This window comes from Culex pipiens, chromosome 2 (genome assembly GCF_016801865.2).
Source record: "Culex pipiens pallens isolate TS chromosome 2, TS_CPP_V2, whole genome shotgun sequence".
In the NCBI taxonomy this organism is placed as follows: Eukaryota; Metazoa; Arthropoda; class Insecta; order Diptera; family Culicidae; genus Culex; species Culex pipiens.
The window spans coordinates 37,499,327-37,511,392 of NC_068938.1; the positions used below are offsets into that span (position 1 = coordinate 37,499,327).

Below are 12,066 nucleotides of genomic sequence, written 5' to 3' on the forward strand. Positions count from 1 at the left end.
TTCGACATAGAAGTCACTGCTCATAAGTATATGTTCAGTATCTTGGGTTGTGTGTAGTATCGACCGGCGAAACACCTGTGTTTGAGGGAGAAGTTCGGTAGTATTACTTGTGTGTTGCTTAGTGTACACTTTTGAGACTACGTCGCTCCGTCGATACGCCGGTAAAATGCAATGCGTTTTCAGAACACGTGGTCTGTGCTTAACAAGTATTCAAGACGTTTGGTGAACATCAACTTGGGTGGAACCACCCTCAGTTTAGTTTAAGTCAGGGGTGCAAAATGTCTGATGACATGATCTTGTTTATTTTTTTTGAACTGTATCAAAATATCAATTGCATGATATGAATCTTACCCTATACAAACTATTTGGGTCTAATTCTTTTCATTTATCAACAAATTTGTTCATTTTAGTTTTGTTCAACTTAAGTTTTGTTTTGGGATGATGATTATTTTTTGCGTATAAGCAGATATTTTTGCAGAAATTACGATATTTGCAACATTTTCCTGAAAATTAAAAAAAATAAGAAGAATATTATATAGAATATTATAGAATAATTGTAAAATTATAAAATAGTGATCAAAGTTTTTGGATGCCGGGCCAAATTTTATGCTCAAAAGAGCTTGCGGGCCAAACGCACAAAAAAGTTTATTTTAAAATTGAATTACATTATTTTTATTTAAAATATACTTAAAAAGTATTAAGTATTTTGAAATTTATGTTATTTTTTGAACATCTTCGTTAATTAAAAAAATATCAATCAAAAATTTACAGTTTTCCATCATATTTGTTGATTTTATTATTTTTGGTATTTGAAAAATTTGTATTGAGTTGAAATTCATAGAATTTTTGAAGTTGGTTTTAATTTGGAAATTGGTGACATGAAATATGAACAACTTATGTAACGGCGTAATTTTATCTTTAGTGTAACTAGTGGAAAATTATTTTCCCACAATTAGGCCGATGCTAATATTTAAAAAAAGTGTTTGTCCCTCCACTCAAGCCATTATAGAGGGAAGGCAGAAAAATAAAAATATGAAATTATCCACATTTCAATAAAAAAAAAGAAAATGTATTATACATCCAGCACAGTTGATTTCCAATAATTATTTTCCAAAAATGAAGGATTCGACGAAAAAAGCATTTCAACGTAAAAACACTTTTTGCAATACCACTGTTCATCGAAAATTCTATAATTCAAATAAGTTTTGAATAAACCCAAACATGCTCAAAATTGTTCTTAAAATTTCATTGAAATTTTGAAGTTTTTTTTAAATATTGTTTGTCCCTTATTTTTCGAGCCGATTTTGAAGGGTGTGGGAGGGTTGGACTGAAAAGGCTTTGTAAAATATTTGCAACGGCCTTATTCCTGCAATTTCAATATTTTGTCAATCAGATTCGTTATCAAACCGTAATGAACTTGAATCCCGAATCAAAAAAATTTTTGAACAAAATATTTGTGTCGTAAAATTGGGATCAAAATAAGGATAATTCATTAGTTTATATTAGCAAAAAAATAGAATAAAAAAGTTTTAAATAAAATTTAATTTTGAAAAATAATAACTCACTACAAATGGTCAACGGGCCATTTCACATGATCATTCAAAATGGGTCTGCGGGCCACAAAAAATAACCTCGCGGGCCACGTTTGGCCCACGAGCCATACTTTGGTCACCCCTGATTTAATGTCTTGGACAAAGTTGTAGGTTATGATTAGGACTTTTCGGAAAAGAGATAAACTGAAAAAAAAAAAAACGATTTGCTTATTCAACTTTATATCACTAAAAGTTGTGTCCCCAAAATACATGTTTTGAATTATTGAATATTTTAATACAGTTCAGACTCGATTATCCGAAGGCCTTGGCAAAATTTCACTTCGCATAATCGAAAAAAAATTGTCGTTACCTTATTTTTGATTGTTGAGCTTTTTTTAACTTCTCTGAAGTTAGTTAGAATTTTGAAATCCAATATGGCGGAAAAAATGCGATGATGAAATATTGTAAAATTGCATTTTTTAATTTAAAAGGCAATTTATCATTACCATACTTTATGAAGGAAAGTCACCCTGATTTTTTTTTAAATGTATGAAAATTTTCCAACATTTTTTTTTCTGAATTTTTGAAAATCGGACGATTATTTTCTGACATTCATCCTCACAAAGCATTCGAATCAAATAATTAACTCCAAAATGGCGCCCTTTAAAAAAAAATAATCGTGTTTTCGACATAAAAAAAATCCAAAAGTTCATATCTCTTGAACCAGATTTTGCATCATCTTCACTATGGCTCAAATGATATCTTTTTGGGTTCTATCCCATTCCATAGAATTCCAATGGGGGGAATGGAATAGAACTATCTTTTTGAGTCCCGTATACTGCCGTTCTACGCATAGTTGTCTCATGTTCAAAAAAGGACAACTGAGAAAAACGCGATTGAAATTTTTCGACCGATTTCTGTGTTTCTACGCATAATTGTCCCGTGGGTCTTTAATCACCCTATGTGTCTCAATCGCCCCAGTTAGCAGTTTATCACTCTTATTTGTTATTATCTTGCTATACAAGAGGTAAGCAAGCAGCCATGCCAGATATACAGATAAATCTGTATTATACAGATTTTTTGATACCAAAAATCACAAAAATCTGTATATACAGATTTTTAAAAAATGCTTTAATTCGAAAATTTCAACAATTTAGTAACTGAATTATGCTTTATAATAATTAAAAAGCTTAAATCTGTTGTGAAAAGTCTAAAAAATCTTCTATAGCTTCGAATTTGACATGATACAGATAAAATACAGATTTATTTTTAAGAAAATACAGATTTCCCATAAAATAATCTGGCAACGTTGTAAGCAAGACATAATGCTTCGTAAAACTGATGATTCCGTGTAAGAAAATACTTGGTGAGACAATTATGCGTAGAAGTGTGACGATGGCAAAAACAGACTTGGTGTTGTTTTCTATGCGTTTCCGAACAAAGTACCAGATATGTATCATGTGATTTTCTTAAAGTATACGATAAACTAAACTTGAAAATGTTAAAAAGTCAAAATTGTCCAAAAATGACATGGGACAATTATGCTTAGAACGGGAGTATAGCATATCAAAAAATTGGCATGGGAATCATACTTTTAGGTGAAAAAGGGAAATGAAGAAACTTGTTATTGCCTGAAGAGGCTAACTACTTTTTTCCGGAATAGTCTAAATTATGACCACTAGCGTGCACAGGGTGGGGCAACATGGGGCAACTGCCCCACAATCCTCAGAAATTTTATCTAAATTTGGTCAGGGGGTGTCCACAAATGACGTATTTTTCAAAACGTCCATATTATTGCCCCACCTTCCTCAAAGAGCTGGACACGCTAGTGATTATGACCAACAACTTTGCCGAAGACATCAAATTGATCACATAATCCCATCTCAACACACTTAAATTTTTACCGAATTCGGTAGCTGATAAATCGGTAACGTTTAGATCGGTTTTAAACCAGCTGTCAAAATGTACAATTTTTACCAGATATCGGTTGTACGATGAACAATAATGAACTTTATTACCAAATTTCGGTAAGTTTCTATCAGACACGTGGACACTTTTTTGGGAATCTGTTACCACCCCCCCCCCCCCTCGTGGACAATTGTCCATACAGAAAAAAACTTTTTTTGTATGGATCTGGGACAATCGCCATACCCAACCCAAAATCTCGAAATATTTTTTTAGAGAACTACTCAAATATTTTATATTAAGGCCGTTGTAAATATTTTTTGAAGTTTATGTCCCTCGACTCTGGTCGGGGTCGAGGGGGGGGGGGGGCAAAAAAATAAAAAATATAGAAATTTAAATTACAAGCCATAATCTTAACATTACAATGAAAAAAGTGTTTTAAAATGCATTTTACACCTGCCCACTTGTTTTGCAATCATTCGTTTTCAAAATATCAAAGTATTGAAAAGATTTTTTTTTCGCCGAAAAAATTACTTTTTGCGGTGATGTACATTGGAATTCCACAAATATTGAAAATATTTGTGATCGATCCCAGACATGCTAAACATGAATTTGGTCGCTGGAAAATGCATTTTAGATTGTTTTCAGTTGGTGAGACTTCTATTTCCTTTAAAATTTTGAAGTTTTTTGAAAAAATATTTTTTTGCCCCCTGATTTCTCGGACCGATTTTGAAGGGGAGGGCGACATAAACTTTGAAAAATATTTGCAACGGCCTAACGATTCTTTTTTTGGTTTAAGCTTAAAGTTTGTCAATTGTTTCAACTAGACCGTCATTATCCGATGAATATGAGGATTTCCCGAGAATTCCCGGGAAATTTAACCTTGACGCTAGTCATTGTTTCATTCTTCGAAATTGCAAGAGTTGATATTTTTGAGTTTTTCTTGGTTTATGCCATTCTTATCGTGTAAAAGATTTTTTTGTGTATAAAAAACTTTTTAAAGCAGTTAACTTTTATTTCATTAATGATTTTAGAAATTAAGTGCTTTTTGCCGGGAAACGGAAAATAGACGCTCTAACCTATAAAAAAAATAAATAAGTTCTAAGGGATTTTTATAATAAGTTTTGATAACAAACTAAACTTTACACGAGAGGTCATTCTAACGCCACCCCCACGAACGGTGATTCTCTCCCACCCTTCCAGAGAGTCTTTCTCTCTCAAAGAGCAGCGTCCCCCTTGCTATCACCAGGGGAACCCAGCTCAACCAGCGAGCCAAGCAGCAACATAACAGAGAGTTTCAAACACGACACGATCCAAAACAAGAACAGAGCAACAACAGAGCACAAACCCAAACCGTAACTTCGCGACGAAGTACAGTACCAGTCAGTTAGTTTACAAAGAACCTTCGTCGCGTACGGTTGTGCAAGCGTTCCCTTTTCCGACAAAGAGAAAGAGCTTGAGCTGGTGTTCCCTGCGTCGGCGTGTGTCTTCTAGGGTGAAAGTACGGCGTTCGCGCGAGTGTGTGCGTGTGTGTGTTCAATCTGATACCTTTGTCTATGCTGCGTTGAAGTAGCCCACAGGACGAGCCCCCAGAAAGGATCTGTGTCCGCTAATCCTCAATAGTGATTGTGATTGTCCACGCGGTTCGTCGATTGGCCGTCTATTGTGTGCGAAAACCGCTGCTTCTTTCCGACGGCCAAGTGCACAAGTGTGTTGTTTGTCTGGGCTTCTAGTGTGTGAAAGGGAATACAGAGTGTGAGCAGAGTTGTCCAGACGAGACAGATTCGTCGTCATCGTCGTCGGAAACGAACAGGATTTTTCCCTCCTCGCCCTCTTCGTTGGATTACTCTACACAGTTTTTGGGAACGGGAGTCGCGACTGCATCAGCATCTCTCTCCCTCGACGTATAATCACTTGTTGTTGTCTGGCTTCACGGCTAAAGTGTGTAAATCACCCCACATACACAAACAGACGCACGCACACGTGCGTGTTTTGGGATTCGGACGGATTGAGACGTTCGCTGCGGAATAAAGGTTAGTGGATCATTTTGTTGTTGTGTTTTTAACATTCTCCAAAATTGAAGCAATACCCTTCTATAACTAGTTTTAACATAACAAAAACTAAATTTGTGTACTTTTTTAATAGTGCTATCTCCGTTGGAACCACATAAACTTTGAAAAAACGACCTTACTGGAATAAACACGCACGTTTCATTGTTTATAAAGCATTTAACAACCCATTTTGCCTTCCTGGACTTACTGATTCAAATACAAACTGACCTTATGTCAAAATTGTTGTATAATTTTATCTATAATAACGTTATTTAATCCACCTTAAGATGGTTGGTGCTGGTGCATTACTCACATTCATATGTATGTTAGGTTATATTTACAAGATTTTTTTTACCAGAACATCAATTTTTAATTTATTTTTAAAGTTCTTAAAAATTTAGGACAATTGATTTTGTATTGGAGAAACCTTTTTTCTATTTAAAAAAATTACTATTTAAGAAAATTACTTTACAACCTATAATAAAAGATCTTTTGATTTGGCATCCAACGATGGGTCGCATGATTGATCCGGACAACATTTTCAGTACTTCAAAGTACTAAAGTATTACTTAAGTGCTCATAACTTCTGATAGGGTTATCAAATCTTCAATATAGAACCTAAATTTGAAAGGCCTTTCAAAAATCCAACTAACGACAGGTCCCGGCTATAATTTTCATCGAGGTCCCGGCTATAATTTTCATCGAATTATCTGAGATCCGGTCTCGAAAAGTGTACAAAAAGCACTTAAGTGCTCATAACTTTTGATTGGGTTACCAGATCTTCGATGTTTTAGTCTCATTTATAAGATCTTTCAATTATCCAACTAATGACGGGTTGCATGATGGATCCGGATATTGTTTTCATCGAAATATCAGAGATCCGGCCTCTAAAGAATACTAAAATATCACTTTAGTATTCATAACTTTTGATAGGGTTGTCAAATCTTCAATCTTTTTGGCTCATTTGATAAATACCTTTCTAAAAATGTACAACAAGACAAGTTTTCTTACAAAAACCACCTTTTTATAATCTTATGGACTTTGTCCAAAATCGTTTTTTAACATAACTTTTGAAGTACTTTTTCTAAATTTCATAATATTAGCAACCCCGACTCGATCTAAAAAATCGCCAAAAAACAATTTTTCAACCATTTTTTGATATTCAAAAAGCATTAGAAAGAAGAACACTCTTAAAATTTTAGAAAATTATCGGCGTGGAAGTTTGACTTGTTTTATGTGATTTTGACTATGTTTTAAAAAAAAATATTTTTTTCTAGGGTTTTAAGTAAATAGAAGTTTGCAGTAATTTTGTGTCCCAGACTATGCCTGTAAGCATTTTTTTACAATTCAAATGATAATGGTACCATTCTATAGCAGAAAATGTTTAAAAAAACAAGCAAACAATTTAGAAAGTGAATGTAAAAACATGAAAAAATTAGAAAGGAAAAATGTAATTGATAGAAGGTGATAAAACAGACCAAATACTATCAAAAACAAACATAAACTAAACAAGATAAAAGCAAATTAAAATACTAAAAATAAAACAAGAAAAACATAAAACAAGAGAAGTAAAGTTTTTCGTAGAACAAAAGTTGTTCATAATTAACCCCTTAATTAGGGAAAAATTTAAGTTTTCGAAAAAAAATGGACAGTAGAGGGTTAACTAGGGTCTTACAGACATACACACGCACATACATTTGCTCAGAATTTGACTCTGAGGCGATATTTCACGAGTGATTTTTTTCCCCTCCCTCAGTAAGGAGAGGAAGGCGAAAATGTGTTAATTTACTACACTTTCATAAAGATTTTCACTTTTAATGTGTGTTTTGAAAACTATAGAAAAGGTTGAAATAGTAAAAAAAATGCATCGAAATTATTTAAGGTTAAAAAAACCTTGTCCAGATTCGTTTATCCGAAGGCCTTGGAATAGTTTCACTTCGGATAATCGAATCACAAAACTTTTTTTTTCTTGTCTTATTTTTGGGTGTTGAGCTCGAGTATGACCCCAACTATGCTAAAGTGATGTAGAATTTTCAAATCAAAGATGGCGGCTTAAATGGCGATGGTGGAATATTAATAAAACATAACTTTGTAATTAAATAGGCAATCAACTATAAAAACTTTTTCTTTGCTATGATTCTCGATTATCCGAAATTCCATTCCAACCTTCGGATAATCAAGGCTTCGGAAAATCGAGTCGAGACTGTACAGGATATTTTAAAAATAAGTCGTTAAAATTCTGATCTTTTTGATTATGACTGATCTCATTTCAAAAGAAGTCGTGATACTATATTCTGAATTTCACGTTTCATTTTTTTCTAATGTGAGAGAAGAGTAGAAAAAACAGTGCTGAGTAGATTCAAAACAGCCATTTGGTGTATAATTTATGCTGTAATAATAAAAAAATCGCAATATTTGGTCTGTTTTGGTAATATTTACTTGGCGCCTGCACGCGATGTCATAAGGTTACCACGCCAACATTGCAGTTGTGATGGCCATTATTAGCACACATTATTACCGGGAATGAGAGAGAATGTCAGCGATAACGGCCCACACATCCAGTGAACCGCGGTTTAGCGATAGGAAATTGTTTGTCATCGTCGTGTGTGCCAACCCGTGATCCGGAGAAAACTATATCCGCAGCTTCGCCCAGCTCCGTCCTGGACGATTAACCCATCAACTCTGGAACTATGGTTTGGTGGAAACTTTGGAGTGTGGGTAATGTTGCGTATCTGGTGTGCGTGACTATCCGGCACAATTATTCTCGAGGGCCCCGGGACTCAAACACATCTGCATACGCCACATCATCAAAGTTCGAAAGCAGAAATTGCTGAGCTGGACCGGTCCGCGTCGCGTCGTCATGCTGTTATGTGAGCTTCTGGGGAAAAATTGATTAAGTCGGCACTGCTCTGCTGCGATCCGGCGATAACTGGCATTCCGATGTGTCCTTTGGGGGAACATTTTTACGTCTTGACGACTTGACGTTCCGTGTTCGACATGACACACTCTGGACCGCGATAGCGCCATATCTGCTCTAATTATTGATGTCACAGCTGTCATGTTTTCCAGAAGTCGACGATAAAACCGGTGACAAGGTTGTTATCTTGACAAGGAACAAGGCAGTGCATTGGTCCAGATGTCTGGGTAGAATCTGTAGAAGCATCGTTATCTGAATTTTGGAAGAGTCCACTAACAACGTGAAAAAATCCGCTCCATTTTTTCAGATGCTTTACAGTCTGTAGTCGGATGAAGGATGGTAGATTCCGGTCGTCGTCGTTTTCAAAAGCAAATAACTCCAGATGTATAAATATCAAAAGAATAACCCCTCCCCATCTTGACAGCTCCGAATTCGTCCCTTAAGCCGTCGTCATTATCATGCCATGAAAATATTCATAATACTAAAAAGAAATCCCATAACCCACTCCCAGGCTAAACGTTGCAAAGTTTTTTTTCCACGTCAGCAATTTCACAAGTTTAAGTCCGTTGGGAGCGGATCTTGAAATCCCTTTCGGGGACACCGGCGCGGATGGACTCGGGACTTTAGACTCTGTAACTTCAGTAGCAATAAAATAACTTTTCTTTACACCGAGAGTTAAGTGTACGAGCACAAGTGCGCACGAATGTCGCCTTTGTTCGGAGCTCTGAAAGGAATCCTCAAACACGACGTGTCTGCTAGAAAGATGTGATAAGCGTTTTTTTATTTTCACTTTGGAACATCTCCGACAAATAAGCGAGCTCATATTGTTTGAGCAGACTGCTGTTTTGTGTGCAGTGCGGTATGCAGATAAGGTATATTTCAGGAAAAAACAGGTTGAAATTTGTTGTTTGGAATGAGTCAACCGATATAGCTAAAAGCAAATTGAAAAATATGGTGAAATATAAATTTTACACTTTATTTGAATTAATTTCTAAAACATATATTTACCAACAACTTTTTTGAGAAACTAAACCGAAGAAGATTAAGCGACTCCGACTCCGACATCAACTGTATAGCCAATTTGCATTGAAATTGAACACGTGTTTTTTTTTGGGAAGATGCGGAAATTTCCATAAAACATTGTATTGCACACTTTGCACCAAATTCTCCCCCTGTGCAAATCATAACTGCACACCAAATATTTGCACACTTGAAATCCTACCCCTTCTCCCCCCCGCTCGCCTATAGTGGTGCGTGTCTCGACTGAGCTTTGATGCTTTCGAACACTTTAGAACAGTTTCAGACAGGGGAGTGTGTCTTAGACAGTTTTTTCTGCTGTAGTTTGAGGTGTGCACTTTTTTTAGAGCTTTCCACAAGTTGCACGATTGTCTAAAAATCTCCGAAATCCGCAATATTTTTTCAAAAAGATATCAAATTTTCCATAATGTGCAACAGGATTTTGGCTGGAGAGAAACAAAGATGTATTTAAAAAATAAAAAAAAATAAAAACAAACAAAACAGTTCAGACTCGACTATCCGAAGTTGAAATTTCACTGTAGACAGTCGAATTACGATTTTTTACGAGCTAAAAGAAACCCCTAAACATGATCTTAGAAGAATTAAACCAAGGTGGCGGCCAATATGGCGAATAATTTGGGGTCACTGACCTCAAATTTGATGTTAAAAAAAGTTTCGTGATTTGGTTATCGAGTTGCGACTGTATTTCAAAACCTCTTGAATTGAATTTGCCGTCAATTTGTATTTGACAAGGTGGAAATTGCTGTCAAATGTGTCTTTAATGTTGTGTTATCAACAAAATTGCAAAACATTTTTGAAAACATCGGTTTTAAGCAGCTCAATAAATGATCATAACAGAGCCAATCGCAGACTATTTCGAGTAAGCTTCGAGCGACAAAGCGCAGTCAGTCTCTCTGAGCCATTCGCTGGAGTGGAGTGAGAGGGTGAGCATAGAGAAAGTATTCAGTTGCGAATGGTGTGGAATTGACAAATGGTAGGAAACGGCCAGAACAGTTTTTCGTCGCGTTCGATTTGTGATCGCGAGTGTATGAGTCTTTTTGGAGCAATCAGCACCCTTTTTTTTCAACAATCAGGATCCTGATTTTATGATATTTTTTTTAAATATTTGCAAGGAATTTTCTGATCGATTTCATATCTTCGGCAAAAATGCAGGTCTTGCTCAGAAATTCTGAGAAAAAACGTTTCACAACCATATTTTTATTTTCAATAAGCTTTAGCTGCACAGTAAAAAAAATGATGGCAAAATTACATCTGGGAAGGCGTACATCTTTTATGTCCGAAAAAATGTGTAATTTTACCACTTTTTGGTGTAATGTCACTTTTTCAGTCTAAATTGAGGTGAAGTTACATCATAAAAGAGGTAATATTCTACCTTCCAAAATTACACCTTCCAAATTTACACATTTTTGTACTGTGTGACCAACAATGCCAAAACATATTTTTAGAGTTGGCCAAGCTTGGTTAAGACATCTACGCAGGCAAACAATAGTCATGATAAAAAAAAAACATTTTAGGTGGCTATAACTCGAAAACATTGCACAATATCCAAATTGCTGTTAGGTGCTATTCGATTGCAATTTTAAGTTAACATATTTAAAAAAATATATATAAATTTAGTTGGCCTTGTTTATGAAGTTTTCAAAATAAAAAGGCAACACTGCCAAAGGAAATAAATAGAAAAAGAAGAGAAGTCCTAAGCGATACCTGCGAATTTGCCGAAGACATTAAATCGATCAAAAAATCCGTTTTCAAGACATAAATTTTTGAATATTTTCATAGCCTTTGTACACTGATAGCTGCCAAAATTGTATGGAGGCTTTTATAGAGTTTCTAATGCAAAATGTCTTATTTTATTTGGTGATAGAGAAAATACCCACAAAATTTCAGTTTAATCTTTAAAAAATAATCGTTGTTCGAAGTCGAAGACGGAATTTGCCCAGTACGAAACGAAGTTGACTTTATAGCTGTCGGCCACCATTGCTAGTACCAACCACTAGTGTCTTCCTTTTTATCTACAAGGACTTCGCCGCCCTGGGCTCCTAAGTGTACGAGAGTATGGCACGGAGCGACGGCGCCGAACACTCATATTTACACAAAGAATTTTAGAACGCCCGCCGTGGGATTCGAACCAGCGACCTCTGGATTGTGAGTCCAGTGCGCGGTCCGATTGATCCACACGGGCGGGACAAAAAAGCCAGTACACTGAATTAAAAAAAAAATAATTCCTGTAATCGTGAATTGTTGTTCATGAATGTGAGCACCACGAAGGAACTAATTCATGAGTATGGTGCATTTGAACTTTAAACGTGAATATCCAGAGTTATTTTTTACTGGTCCAATAAAAAAAATGCATTTTTTGCTATTTGGGTGTTTTTGAATACCCCTCAACTCAAGGCGGTTTGTTGAACCTTTTACCTTTTATACCTTCGTGGTTCTCAAATACACATAATTCACGATCTTGGGAATTGACTTTTTTCCATGTAGCATAGAAGCAATCGTGCCTTAAGCATTTTTCAATGATTTTTCTTCAATATTTTTTGACTGATTTGTTAAAATAAACTTTTATTAGAATTTCTACTAAAAAGTGTTTTAACTTAAATTTTATTTTCAAATTTCATAACAC

At 35.3% G+C, this 12,066-nt stretch overlaps 1 protein-coding gene across 1 annotated transcript in view; it reads left to right on the forward strand.

Annotated features, from left to right (window-relative positions):
- The first annotated feature begins 4,820 nt into the window (after positions 1-4,820).
- The window catches only part of LOC120412807 (CD63 antigen), an 85,040-nt gene continuing 77,794 nt past the window's right edge, over positions 4,821-12,066 (forward strand). The window contains exon 1 of the mRNA XM_039573408.2: positions 4,821-5,470. The gene's annotated coding sequence lies outside the window, so the exon portion shown is untranslated. The remainder of the gene's footprint in view (positions 5,471-12,066) is intronic.